General features: G+C 36.0%; 1 long non-coding RNA gene across 1 annotated transcript; it reads right to left on the bottom strand.

Annotated features, from left to right (window-relative positions):
- Positions 1-841: 841 nt before the first annotated feature.
- LOC123385532 lies at positions 842-11,031 on the bottom strand. Its single transcript, XR_006598240.1, has 3 exons — positions 10,786-11,031; positions 9,055-9,307; positions 842-1,090 (listed from the first exon to the last, which is right to left on the bottom strand). It is a non-coding gene; the product is annotated as an uncharacterized LOC123385532 (long non-coding RNA).
- Positions 11,032-12,069: the final 1,038 nt, after the last annotated feature.

The raw sequence follows: 12,069 nt of genomic DNA, 5'->3' as shown, positions 1-12,069 counted from the left end.
AAAGAAAGCAACTTCTAATATTTAATCAAGAGATATTAAATATTTTGATTTTGTATCATGCAATATTTACATTCAGACTTAGCTTAGTTTTTGTTTATGGTAAAGGATACTCCTTTGCATGCATTATCTTATTCTTATAACCTTGTACGGAAGGTAGTTACATCCGTATACCAGAAGTGTTTGTAGAAGGCATGCTAATCAGTCGTAAAGTATAAATAAGAAAGCACAAAGCACGTGATGAACTCTGCATCCCTGTCCCCAAAGCAAAGCCCTGCCTCACTAAGGAGTAGAGCATCTGCCTCCGCGGCAAAATGAGTAAAAATATCCAAGCAAAAACTCATCCTTGTTTTTCTTGCAGATTGCACAATTTATCTCCAATAACACACACATTCATCGTCACCAAAGCTCAGTGGAATAATTATGAGTATTTACTGAATAGACCATGCAAAGCCATATGCTGTTGGTGGAAAGAATGTGGAAGAGAAACTGAAAACTGGCACAAATAATAAGACTGCAAAGTCAGCCACTTAACAGTTGAGCAGCACTAGAAAATCATATATGCAATCAATGGCCTATGGCTGTAAATAGAGTCCGGATTTCCATGAGGCAGAACTAGTTTGATAGTAGCAGATAGGAACTCCAAAATTTCTGTTACAAGTTATAGAATTTCTCAAAAGAAGTTATTAAAGGGAAGTGTTAATATAAGTTATGACACTTTATATGTATATCACTGTATCTCATTTAATATGCAATGCTCAGAAATTCAAAGGAAAGCAGGAGTCTGGGGATACAGTGGAGAAAAGCAAAATGAGTCTTAAGAAGCTCTGGTGAGCCTCTACAAGGTAACGTAGTGAAAAGTAATCCTCTACTATGTTTGTAGTGAATTTTGCGGTTTATAAAATACTTGCCTGCATAGTTTTTCATTTGATTCTGTCAATACTTGGTATTAGGTACTATTATCCCCATTTTATAGATGATGAAATAGATTCACAGAATTTGCATGATTTGTCCAAGGTTACAAATATGTAGTATTTGTTGGACAGGAGTCCTATCTCCTGACTTCTGCCCAGATTTGGCAACTGCACAGTAGCTGAGATGTAAAAAAGAAATCAAGACTGTCAGAATCACAGACCTGTATTTAATGCAGATCAAAACTCTTTGAGGAACCGAGCTAAAAGAAAATTATTGAGGACACTATATAACATGCCAGAGAGAAAACACAAATTTCCAAGACCTAATATTGGGATTGGTAGCCCAAAATATCAGATATAATGGAGGGGAGCGCCTCTAGCCTGAAGTAATACCATTGTTAGGAAACTAATTTGCCCTGTTCATCCGTTAAAACATTACAACTTTTAATTGCCTTTGATCTTTCTTAATTTTAAAACAATTTCCATTTTTTAGATTTAAACGAATAATTTTAAAATAAATTAGAGAATTTAAGAAACTCTGTTAGTTTCTGATATTTTATGCTATTTTTTAATTACAATCCTGCCAACTTCATTGCACTCGTCACCATCTAATTTATTTATGATTAGCTGCCTATTATCTGTTTCTTCAACCATCATAAAAGCACTGTAAAGGTAAAGAATTTGTATTTTTATTTTTTAATCACAGCTGTAGCCTCAGCACCTAGAGGTGTGCCTTGTATGAAATAGGATCTCATTAAATACTTCTTTATTAATAAGTGTATCATTAAAGTTGGCCCTTAAACAACATGTGTTTGAACTCATACATGGATTTTTTAAATCAATAAATACAGTACTGTAAGTGTATTTTTTCTTCTTTATGATTTTCTTAATAACATTTTTTTCTAGCATACTGTATTATAAGAATACAGTGTATAATATATATACAAAATGTGTGTTACTAGATGTTGTTATCAGTAAGTCTTCTGACCAACAGTAGGCTATTAGTAGTTAAGTTTTGGGAGAGTCAAAAGTTACATATGGGTTTTTGACCTTGCTGGAGTCAGTGCCCCCAAGCCCCCCTACCCTCCACACTATTCAACTATTCAAGAGTCAGCGGTAGTTGAATTGTAATTTCTTTCATTTTTTTTTCTAGTTCCTTCTTTTCCTTCTTCAGCATCTTTTCTGTGGAACACTTAATTGTTTGAACTTGATACTCAGGATTTTCTTTCTTATTTTCCATTGTCTCAGTGTTAATTCATGATTAATTCTACCGCATTTTATTTGAAGTATCTTTTCCATTCCCACTGCCTGATCTTAGTCAAAATACTTACCCCATGATAGCAAATTTCTAATTTCTATTCTTACCTAACATCAATTTCTTTGATTATTCAATGCAGCCTGCAATTTATTTGCATATCACTATTTCTAGAGTACCATTTTAATCAGTCCATTCCATTTTTTTCAATAATGGCTATTGGCGTCTTATTTTTATCAGATGGATTATAAGTGCAGAAAGAGAACATGCCATGCTCTATCACCTGCCAGTGCACAATCTTTAACACATTAGTTTACTTTCTTGATTTATCAACATAAAGATATATCAATTTATCAGAATGAGAGGTACCACTAGCCATGGGCGGATTCAGCGTAAAGATATTCCATGGTTCTGCAACCTCAAGACTCAAACAGAAATATATACAGCTTCTGGTGACATTATTCACCCAATGTAACTTCTTATCAGAACTGAAAATTTCAATTATTCTGCAACTACATGAAACTTACATCATTTAAAGACTCTTTTAGTTCTTGAATTAAAGTTAAGTGCTGACAAGGTCAAATACATAGGATTCTCCCAGATTTACTAAATAATATATCTGCCTTCAGCTTTTCTGCTTTGTGGAAATTACATTTTCCTGCAGTTCTGTCCTCAATTCTGATATAATACCCTTGAATCATAATGGTTTTTATACTGAGTTTTATCCCAATAAATCCATGTCCCCGTCTATTCCCTTGAAATTTGGTGGGTCATATATTTAGGTATCATAGATCCTGGGGGAAATAAGGCAGCATGGCCCGTTAGTTAAGTATCCAGACTCTCAAGTGAGGCTGGTTACTACTTAATAGCTCGGTGACTTCAGGCATACCTCACCATTCTCAATTTCAGTTTCTCTAACTATAAAATGAGGATGATAATGGCATCCATATTATAATACAGTTGTATTCTTTTTAACTGATATTTATTCATTGAGATCAGTAGTAATAACTTCTCTAACACCTTTTGTATTATGTATCCCTTTCCATCACCGTATGATTGTTTTCCTATTAAACAGTTTCAGAGGGTACCATCATCAAAGGTCACTTTCTGACCGTGATGGAACAATTAAAAATAAAACCATTCCATAAACATCTTTCACACAGACAAAAACAAGATGTTTCAAACCACAAAAATAACCAGTCATGTTCTTCTCCTGGCTCACATGAGAGACTTCTCTCATGAGGTGAATTTTTTTTTAGATTCACTGTATTTCTTCCATTTCTGAGACTGAAAAAAGAATACATTTGTATATACACACACACAAACACACACACACCCATAGATTTTCTCTCTCTTTCTAACACTACCCAAATCACAGGAAAATCACATTTCACTGATCTCTTTCCCAAAACACCAACACAAACCTAAACTCCGTAACAAGTCCCTTCTAAAGAACAAACAAAAAATCTCCTCTTGTTTACATGCCCTAGGTTCCATATTGCACACAGTAAACTTCATTACAAGAACTCATAAACCTAACCTTGTTTGACCACAGGTATGGTTTTGATGGTCTTTGTCTGCAGGCAGCAACTAGAGTTTGAAAAATAAATTACTTTCTTTTCTTACTGCATTACAGTCCTGTAATATAGAAAAATTCATTATTCCACCTGGGCAAGGAAAATCCAGTTCTTCCTGACTGTTTCTCTCTTGTGTGTCTCCTTTACTACTCACAAAGAACACTTCACTTCTGACATTTCTGATCACCAAGTGTGTGATGTTTTTCCCACACCAACCAATTCTGTGCAACACCAGCTGGTTGTCCTTAAATTTAACTAAATTCTGGCACTCTGTATCACATCCGAGAGGTTCAGGGCTCAGTCCCACAAGACTGTTTGCTCCTCCTCACCAATTTCAGATGCCAGTCATAACCCCAGGCTATCACCAGTGTTATGACCGATGGACTATAGATTGGAGGTTCTAACAACCTGTTCCTTAGGTTCATTTAACTTGCTAGAGAAGCTTGCAGAACTCAGGAAAACACTTTCTTACATTTACCATTTTATTAAAGGACCTGAAGAAGGATACAGATGAACAGCCAGAGGAAGAGGTAAATAGGACAAGGTCTGGGAGGATACTGAGCACAGGAGCTTCTGTCCCAGGGGAGTTGGGGCACATCACCTTCCTGATGTCAATGTGTTTGTCACTCTGGAAGGTGGATGCTGAGGATGCATATTCCAAGATTCCAATCATAGCTTGGCCTTTTAGTGACCAGCCCTCACCCAGGTGCCATCCAGGAACCCATTCAGAGTTGTCTCAAATAGAACAAAAGATATTTCCAATGCTCTTATCACTTAGGAATTATAAGGCTTTTAGGAGCCCTCTGTCAGGGACAGGTCAAAGACAAATATTAGAAAAAAATGAATCATGGGAATCTACACCCAAAACACTGTATGCACTGTACGCTAGCTAACTTGACAATAAATTGTATTAAAACAAAAGAAAAGAAAAAGAGATGCTCTTAGTGCTACTTTCACTTAGGAAATTATAAAGGTTTTAGGAGCTCTGTGCCAGGGACAGAGAAATATATATATGTGTATATATATATATATATATATACACATATACATATAATATATATATTTATATGTATTGTATATATATAATATAATATATAAATATAATATATATATTATATATTATACATATATTGTATATATTATATATTATACATATATTGTGTATATTATATATAAATATAATATAATATAAATATAATATATAACATATATATTATATATATATTTTATATTATCTCACAGGTCCTATATAATTAAACTCTGTTCCTACTGAACACAAATTTTAACCCAACCTCTCCATACTGTACATTATCAAATAGACCTTGTGTGAGGGGAAAATTTAACACACACATTTTAAAAACAGTGTTATTTTAAGATAACACAAATTAACAACAAAAATTCACTTTACATTGGAACCAGCCTCTTCCTTCAGGCAGAATCACACAGGACAATAGACTCAATTAGAGGGGCAGAGTTTTCTCAGCTCTAATAATCCCCTCTCATATTTAAACCCTCTAGATTCACCCAATTTCTGCCTTCTATGTGAAAGACTACCCATCCCTTTGGATTTTCAAGAAAGCCTTTACTGCTTAAAGAGAACCAAACAATTGGGTTTATTATCTACTAACCCTATCAGTCAGAAGAAGGTGAATGGTGCCAAATTCCACTAAGTACAATTTCCCCACAAAACCTTCTTCAAAAACTCAGTGTCTTCAAAGACTCTGTCAGCTGGACTCTAAGAGATACTCTTACCTCATCATTCTCTCCTATAACTTCCTGAGTCCCTTAAAAACTAACTATAGGAGCCATGGTTGTCATGCAAAACCTATTCCTGATATCACCCGAAGAATGTCAGGTAGTACTCACTCAACATCCCTCAATTTTAGGTGCTTCATCTGATTAGCCTGAGACAAAATCTTATCAGAAGTGTGGTAGCCACATGAGACAAGAACATATACATAGTATCTTCAAATAGCTTTCTTGGTATCTAGAATCTCTGACAAGACCACACAGATGAAAGCTAATTCTTGTATATCACTGCTCTTATATACTCATATGTTGCATCAATGGTCCTGAAAATATCTTATAATAACTACCTTCCTTTTGAGCAAATGTACACAAACATTAGATTTCTATTATCACCAGGAAGCAAACACAGAAGATATAATGCCCAGGTGTCCTTCAAAAATACATTTTCTGGGGTGTCTGGCTGGCTCAGTTGTTAAGTATGCAACTCTTGATTTCTGCTCGGGTCGTGATCTCATACTTTGCGAGATCCAGCCACACGTCAGACTGTGCTGACAGCACGGAGCCTGCTTCAGATTCTCTCCCTCCATCACTGCCCCATCCCCCCCAAATATATAAATAAACATTAAAAAAGTACATTTTGTTATCATAATTAATTCACTTTGCCTGAAGATTCTTATTATGTTATATGCAAATCCTTATTATCCACAAATTTGACACTATTCTATCTCCCATTCAAAACCTCAATTTTATAGGGGCACCTGGGTGGCTCAGTCAGTTAAGCATTTGACTCTTGATTGCAGCTCAGATCATGATCTCATGGTTTGTGACCCTGAGCCCCATGTTGGGCTCTGCCCTGGCAGTGAGAAGCCTGCTTGATATTCTCTTTCTCTGCCTCTCTATCTGCCCCACATGCCCTGCCGCCTGTGCTCTTTTTCTATCTCTCTCTCTCAAAATAAATAAACTTTAAAAAAAAATTTTAATTAAAAAATAGAAATTCAATTTTATCAATTAAACAAGTGCTGTACATATAGCAATAACCTACTTAATAACTGATTGACTAACCACATTCTTTTTCTTATGAATTGAAAATATATTACTATTTTTTTCAATTTTTTTAATGTTTATTTTTGAGACAGAGAGGAAGAGAGACTGAGCACAAGTGGGGGAGGAGCAGAGAGAGAAGGGGAGACAAAGAATCTGAAACAGACTCCAGGCTCTGAGCTGTCGGCACAGAGCCCAACGCAGGGCTCAAACCCACAAGCCGTGAGATCACGACCTGAGCCAAAGTCTGCGCTCAACCAACTAAGCCACCAGGCGCCCCGAATTTCAAATATATTAAAACGGGCAATTGATCTAAGATTTTGAGAAAACCTAAATAAATAGTATTTTTTAAAAAACAAGTAAAATTATATATTTTACTTACATAAATAAAAATTTATATATTTATTTTTAAGATAACATGGAAGTGCATTTGCTTTAGGTATATTGGCATATTAACTATCTTCTCTTCCTTCTTAAACAACAAAACAACAACAAACAAACAGACAAAATCTTCCACTTTGAAAAACATCCAAATAAAAATATTATATATTCACATCTTTTCTTAACTTCCTTAACTAAAGGTAATATGCTGCATGGCAGGAAAGTAAGGAAAATCCTTAGAGACCAAAAGATGACAAGAAAGTACAAATGCAAACTACTAACTGAAATTTGAAATGCACTGTAGCCTTTGTTCATCTGATCCTCAAGGCTCAGAGCAGAGGTCTTCAAACTATATAATGTTTCCAGATTACTCTAAAACTTTCTAGTGGATGTGGATACAGACCACAGCTTTAAGAAAATCAGTTTCCACATTAACTTATGTCAATTTTTTTTTTTAAATTCATCTGCTTGGGCACCTGGGTGGCTCAGTTGGTTAAGTGGCTGAGGTCATGCTCCCATGGTTCCTGAGATGGAGCCCCATGGTGGGCTCTTTGCTGACAGTGTGGAACCGTGGAACCTGCTTGGGAGTCTCTCTCTCTCCCTCTCTCTCTGCCTCTCTCTCCCAAAATAATTAAATACACTTAAAAAAAAATCATCTGCCTGAAACTTTGCCTGTAGTCAAATTCCCAGCAGCATTATCATTTCTAGTTTTTCTCTTGCCCTTTCTTGTTATAATTCTCCCAGTTTCCAAAAAAACACTTTTTTAAAAAAGTCAAAACTTTAACATAACTGAATTTGATTGCATTCCATTTTCCAAATATAAAAACAAAACTTTTGAAGTGTTTGTGAACAGGAGGAAGGGGAGAGAAAAGTGAAAGAAAAGAGAAAAGATCTGAAACAAAGCAAATATTTAAAAAGGACAGTCCAAAATAATCTTGACTATACACAGTTCCTGTAATCAAAGAACTGCCTCAGCTTCTTCTTTTGCATGATTTCAAATAGAAAGTAAAAAAAACTTCCATTTTATTTCTGACATAGCAAAGTGATCTTTGATTCAAAAACACATATCAGAGATAAGTTAGTTTAGATGTTTATTGAGATTTATGAAAGTAATTTTCACTAAATTTTGGCACTGAAAAATTCTCATGCATTTTTTTTAACTTGGCTGCAAGTTGGCTCACTATCACTGGTCAGCTGACTGCTTGCTTATTTGTGCATTATGTATTCACTTGTTTTGTATTAATCTAGTTGGAATATGCTGAGGATTCTACTATAAATAATGTACTTAATGACAATCATTAATTCATGGTTTGCAAGCCCTGAATTTATTGGTGGCCCACATAGTCTCTTGCCATTTCCTGTTAATTTCCATTGACACTTACTTTATTCTACCAATAAGTCATACTCATCTATAAGTACATGAATTAATTTTAAGAGACCTATCCATCTCATTAAGTAATACATTTCCAGTAAAATTTTATTTTTCATGTTTTAATCAATTGTGTACTATTAATAATTGGGTAGTGATTTAATACAAAGGAACTTGGTTAACATTTAGAGCTTTAGAGGAAGTGAAAAATCAATTTCAATTTATAAACATAATTTAGTCGAAGAGAATATGGTAGGCCACAAAAAAGTTTGGTAGAGGCTGCTTTCAAGCAAACATGCTTGAGCAATGGAATGTCGAAAAGACCCATCAGGTGACCCACCTCAAAATATCCATAGCCCCTAACTGATCAATGGGCTTACAACTAGGCACTGTTACCAATAAAGGAGAATTCCAAACATCACCATACCTCCTGATCGTCCCCCTTTAAAAACAGCCTTAACCCCCTACCTCTTTGCAGACAGCCTGTCTCTACTGTCCTGCCTGCTGCTCCCGTGAAGTGTATTCAATAAGCTATCTCCTTTGTTCTGCCTCAGGTGAATGAATGATTTCACCCCCAGTGCCATTGGCTTCCATCCTATTGTTGCCTCACATTTGGTGGCCTCCATTCAATCGAGGGACCCCCCATTTAGGCTCCACAAACTTGTGCATAAAATATAACATAAGATAAATTCCTATGTAGGAGATGCCATGCAAATATGAGCTGGTAAAGGAAGGCACAGGTTGACTGAAAATGATCCAAGGTACTCTCACCAGATTGTTTGGATCATGAGATCAGTAGGATTGTTCCTTTTTTTTTTCTTTTCCTCAGAAGCAAAGGCTATATCAGAAATGAGTTTCCAATGGGATCAGTGGCTTTTCCACTCCTTAGAAGGCTCTACAATTCTTCTAGGAAATGAGCAGCTGGTATTCCAGGTATTATTTTGTAAAATGCTGTCATTCATATATAGACTTGCTGGTATGCACGTTATTCATGTGACTCTTCACTCATAATGTTGCATTTTCCCTGAAGGAGAGAAATGGGAAAGAATGTCTATCAACTAGAATACAATCCATATTGTGTGTCCAGCACAGCACCCTATCTTCTCAATGGGACAGTGGGAAAATAGGAGCTCAGGTCTTCTCTGCTACTGACGCTGGCTATGGTAGCTTACTCCAGATAAAATTTATTGTTAATCCACAGCATAGATTATCGAATCTTCACACAACAGGTGAAAATACACATGGGATCATCTTAGCATAGTAAATAATGGAAAATATATGAATGTTAAAATATAACATTATAATATACTTTTATATGAATAATTGTGGGTATTGATTCACTTATATTCTACTAAACACATTTAGAAGGGTGAAGTAACAGTTTTATTTTGAAAGTTCAATATTAAAACACAACAGATTATGTATTTTTTGACCATTCAAAATTTAAATTGAAACATTTTAGGTATCATACATTTATAACTTATCAAAATTCTTTTAGGGGATATGCAAACAATAGTAAAACTTGATTACCAATAATCCAGATATTTAATTTTAATTGATCATGAAAATCAGGAGGCCCAGATATGGGAGTTTTATAAATCCTGTAAAAAGCCAGAACCATGAAGGACCATTTGGTCAGTGAAAAGATGAATCAAAACAAAATAGGCACCAAAAAAGAAGACTCTAAGGGAACTTTCCTGCCTTAGTTTTTCTTGATATATGTAGCAAGAGGAATTCATAACCATAGACTTCCTCTCATGTAGTTTTGGGACTATGATCATACTACCAATGTAATCCCTAAATCTCCAAGCTAAGTATACTGTTGAATGTGGTTTCAGGTCGGTGGTATTCTAGTCACCCAGCAGAAGCAAATACTTTAAAGCCAGTCTCAAGGGGGGCACCTGGGTGGCGCAGTCAGTTAAGCATCCGACTTCAGCCAGGTCAGGATCTCGCGGTCCGTGAGTTCGAGCCCCGCATCAGGCTCTGGGCTGATGGCTGGGAGCCTGGAGCCTGTTTCCGATTCTGTGTCTCCCTCTCTCTCTGCCCCTCCCCCGTTCATGCTCTGTCTCTCTCTGTCCCAAAAATAAATAAAAACGTTGAAAAAAAAAACCAGTCTCAAGGATTTTTTTTTTATCCTGTAAATGTTTAAGGAATGTGAGCTTTCAATATGAATAGGCAAGATCAGATAGTGTGAGACAGGACTGTCCTGGTCCCACCTTTCATGTACACCATGAAAACTGTTAGTTCGTGTTTACATATTCACAATGTCCACCATGAAAACTATTAGTTATCTATTACCACATTAAAAAGCTGCATGACAAATTCAGTGCTAAAAACAGTTTCTGTGCATCAGTAATCTGGACATGGGTTAGTTAGAGACTCTACTTCTGGTTCTCTTAAAAGTTCAGAAGGTGCCTGCTAGGCTCCAGTTATCTTAAAGCTCAACTAGGGAAAAATTCATTTCCAAGCTCACATGATTATTGGTAGTATTCAGTACAATACCTTGTAGGAAACTGTTCAACTGGTAGCCTCAGCTTCTCACTGGTGGCCTCAGATTCTCACTATCTTGGCTGTAACCTGCCATCAGTTTCTTACCACGTGGGCTTGTACAGTATTGTAGCTTGTTTTTTCAAAGCATGCAAGCTAAGAAGGCAGTAGAGAGAGTAAGCCAACAAGATAGATGTTACAGTCTCTTGTAATCTAATGAAAGAAGTGACATTCTATCACTTTTGCCTTATTCTGATTATTAGAACCAAGTCATTAAACTAGTACACTCAGGGGGAGAGAATTATACAAGGATGTAAATAATCAAGGCAGACATCTCTGTGGTCCATCTTAAGATCTGTCTACTACACAAATTAAATTTACCAAACTATAAAGGATCAGGGAAATGTGACCAAAAAGGGGAAGAGAAATCAATCAAAACTCATTCAGAACAGAGATAATAGCAGAGAAGGAGAAAAAGCAGGGATATCAGAGAGCTCACTCTTTACCCCTGTCAGAGAAGGACATTAAAACAGCTTACAGGAGGCTGTGCCTGGATGGCTCAGTTGGTTGAGCATCTGACTTTGGCTCAGGTCATGATCTCGCAGTCTGTGACTTTGGGAGCCTGGCAACAGTCTCTGTGCTGGCCTGCTTCAGATTCTGTGTCTCCCTCTCTCTCTGCCACTCCCCCACTCATGTACTCTCTCTTTCAAATAAATATTAGAAAAAAAATAATAAAACAGCTAAGTGAGGACACACCAAGAAAACAATTATCTGCAGCCAAGAAGAGAGTTCTCACTGGAAATCAATCAGCTAGAGCCTTGAACTTGGACTCCCCAGTACCCAGTGAGAAACAAGTATCTATTGTTTAAGCTGCCCAATCTAAGATGTATTGTTATGGCAGGCCAAGCAGGATAAGACAGATGGAAAATAAGCACATCAAGACATGCTTAAAATTATTTGTCATTAAGGAAATGAAAATTAGAACTATGAGAGATATCCACACATAACACAAAAATAGCTAAAATTAAAATATTGACCACATCAAGTTAGAAAGGATTGTGGAATAACTAGAACTCTCATGTACCACTGCTGGGATTATTAAATACTACAACCACTTTGGCATACAGCTTGGAAATTGCTTAAAATATCAAACATATGCCTAGCATATAATCCAGCCATTCCTCTTTTTACTATTTACTCAAGAGAAATAAAATGATATATCTTCACAAAGACTTAAATATGAATGCACACAGATTTATTTGTAGTAGTGAAAACCTGGAAAAAAAACCACCAATGTTC

This window comes from Felis catus, chromosome B2 (assembly GCF_018350175.1).
Source record: "Felis catus isolate Fca126 chromosome B2, F.catus_Fca126_mat1.0, whole genome shotgun sequence".
Lineage (NCBI taxonomy): Eukaryota > Metazoa > Chordata > Mammalia > Carnivora > Felidae > Felis > Felis catus.
Note: the sequence above shows the minus strand (reverse complement) of the source record. Positions and strands in the feature narration are given on the sequence as shown.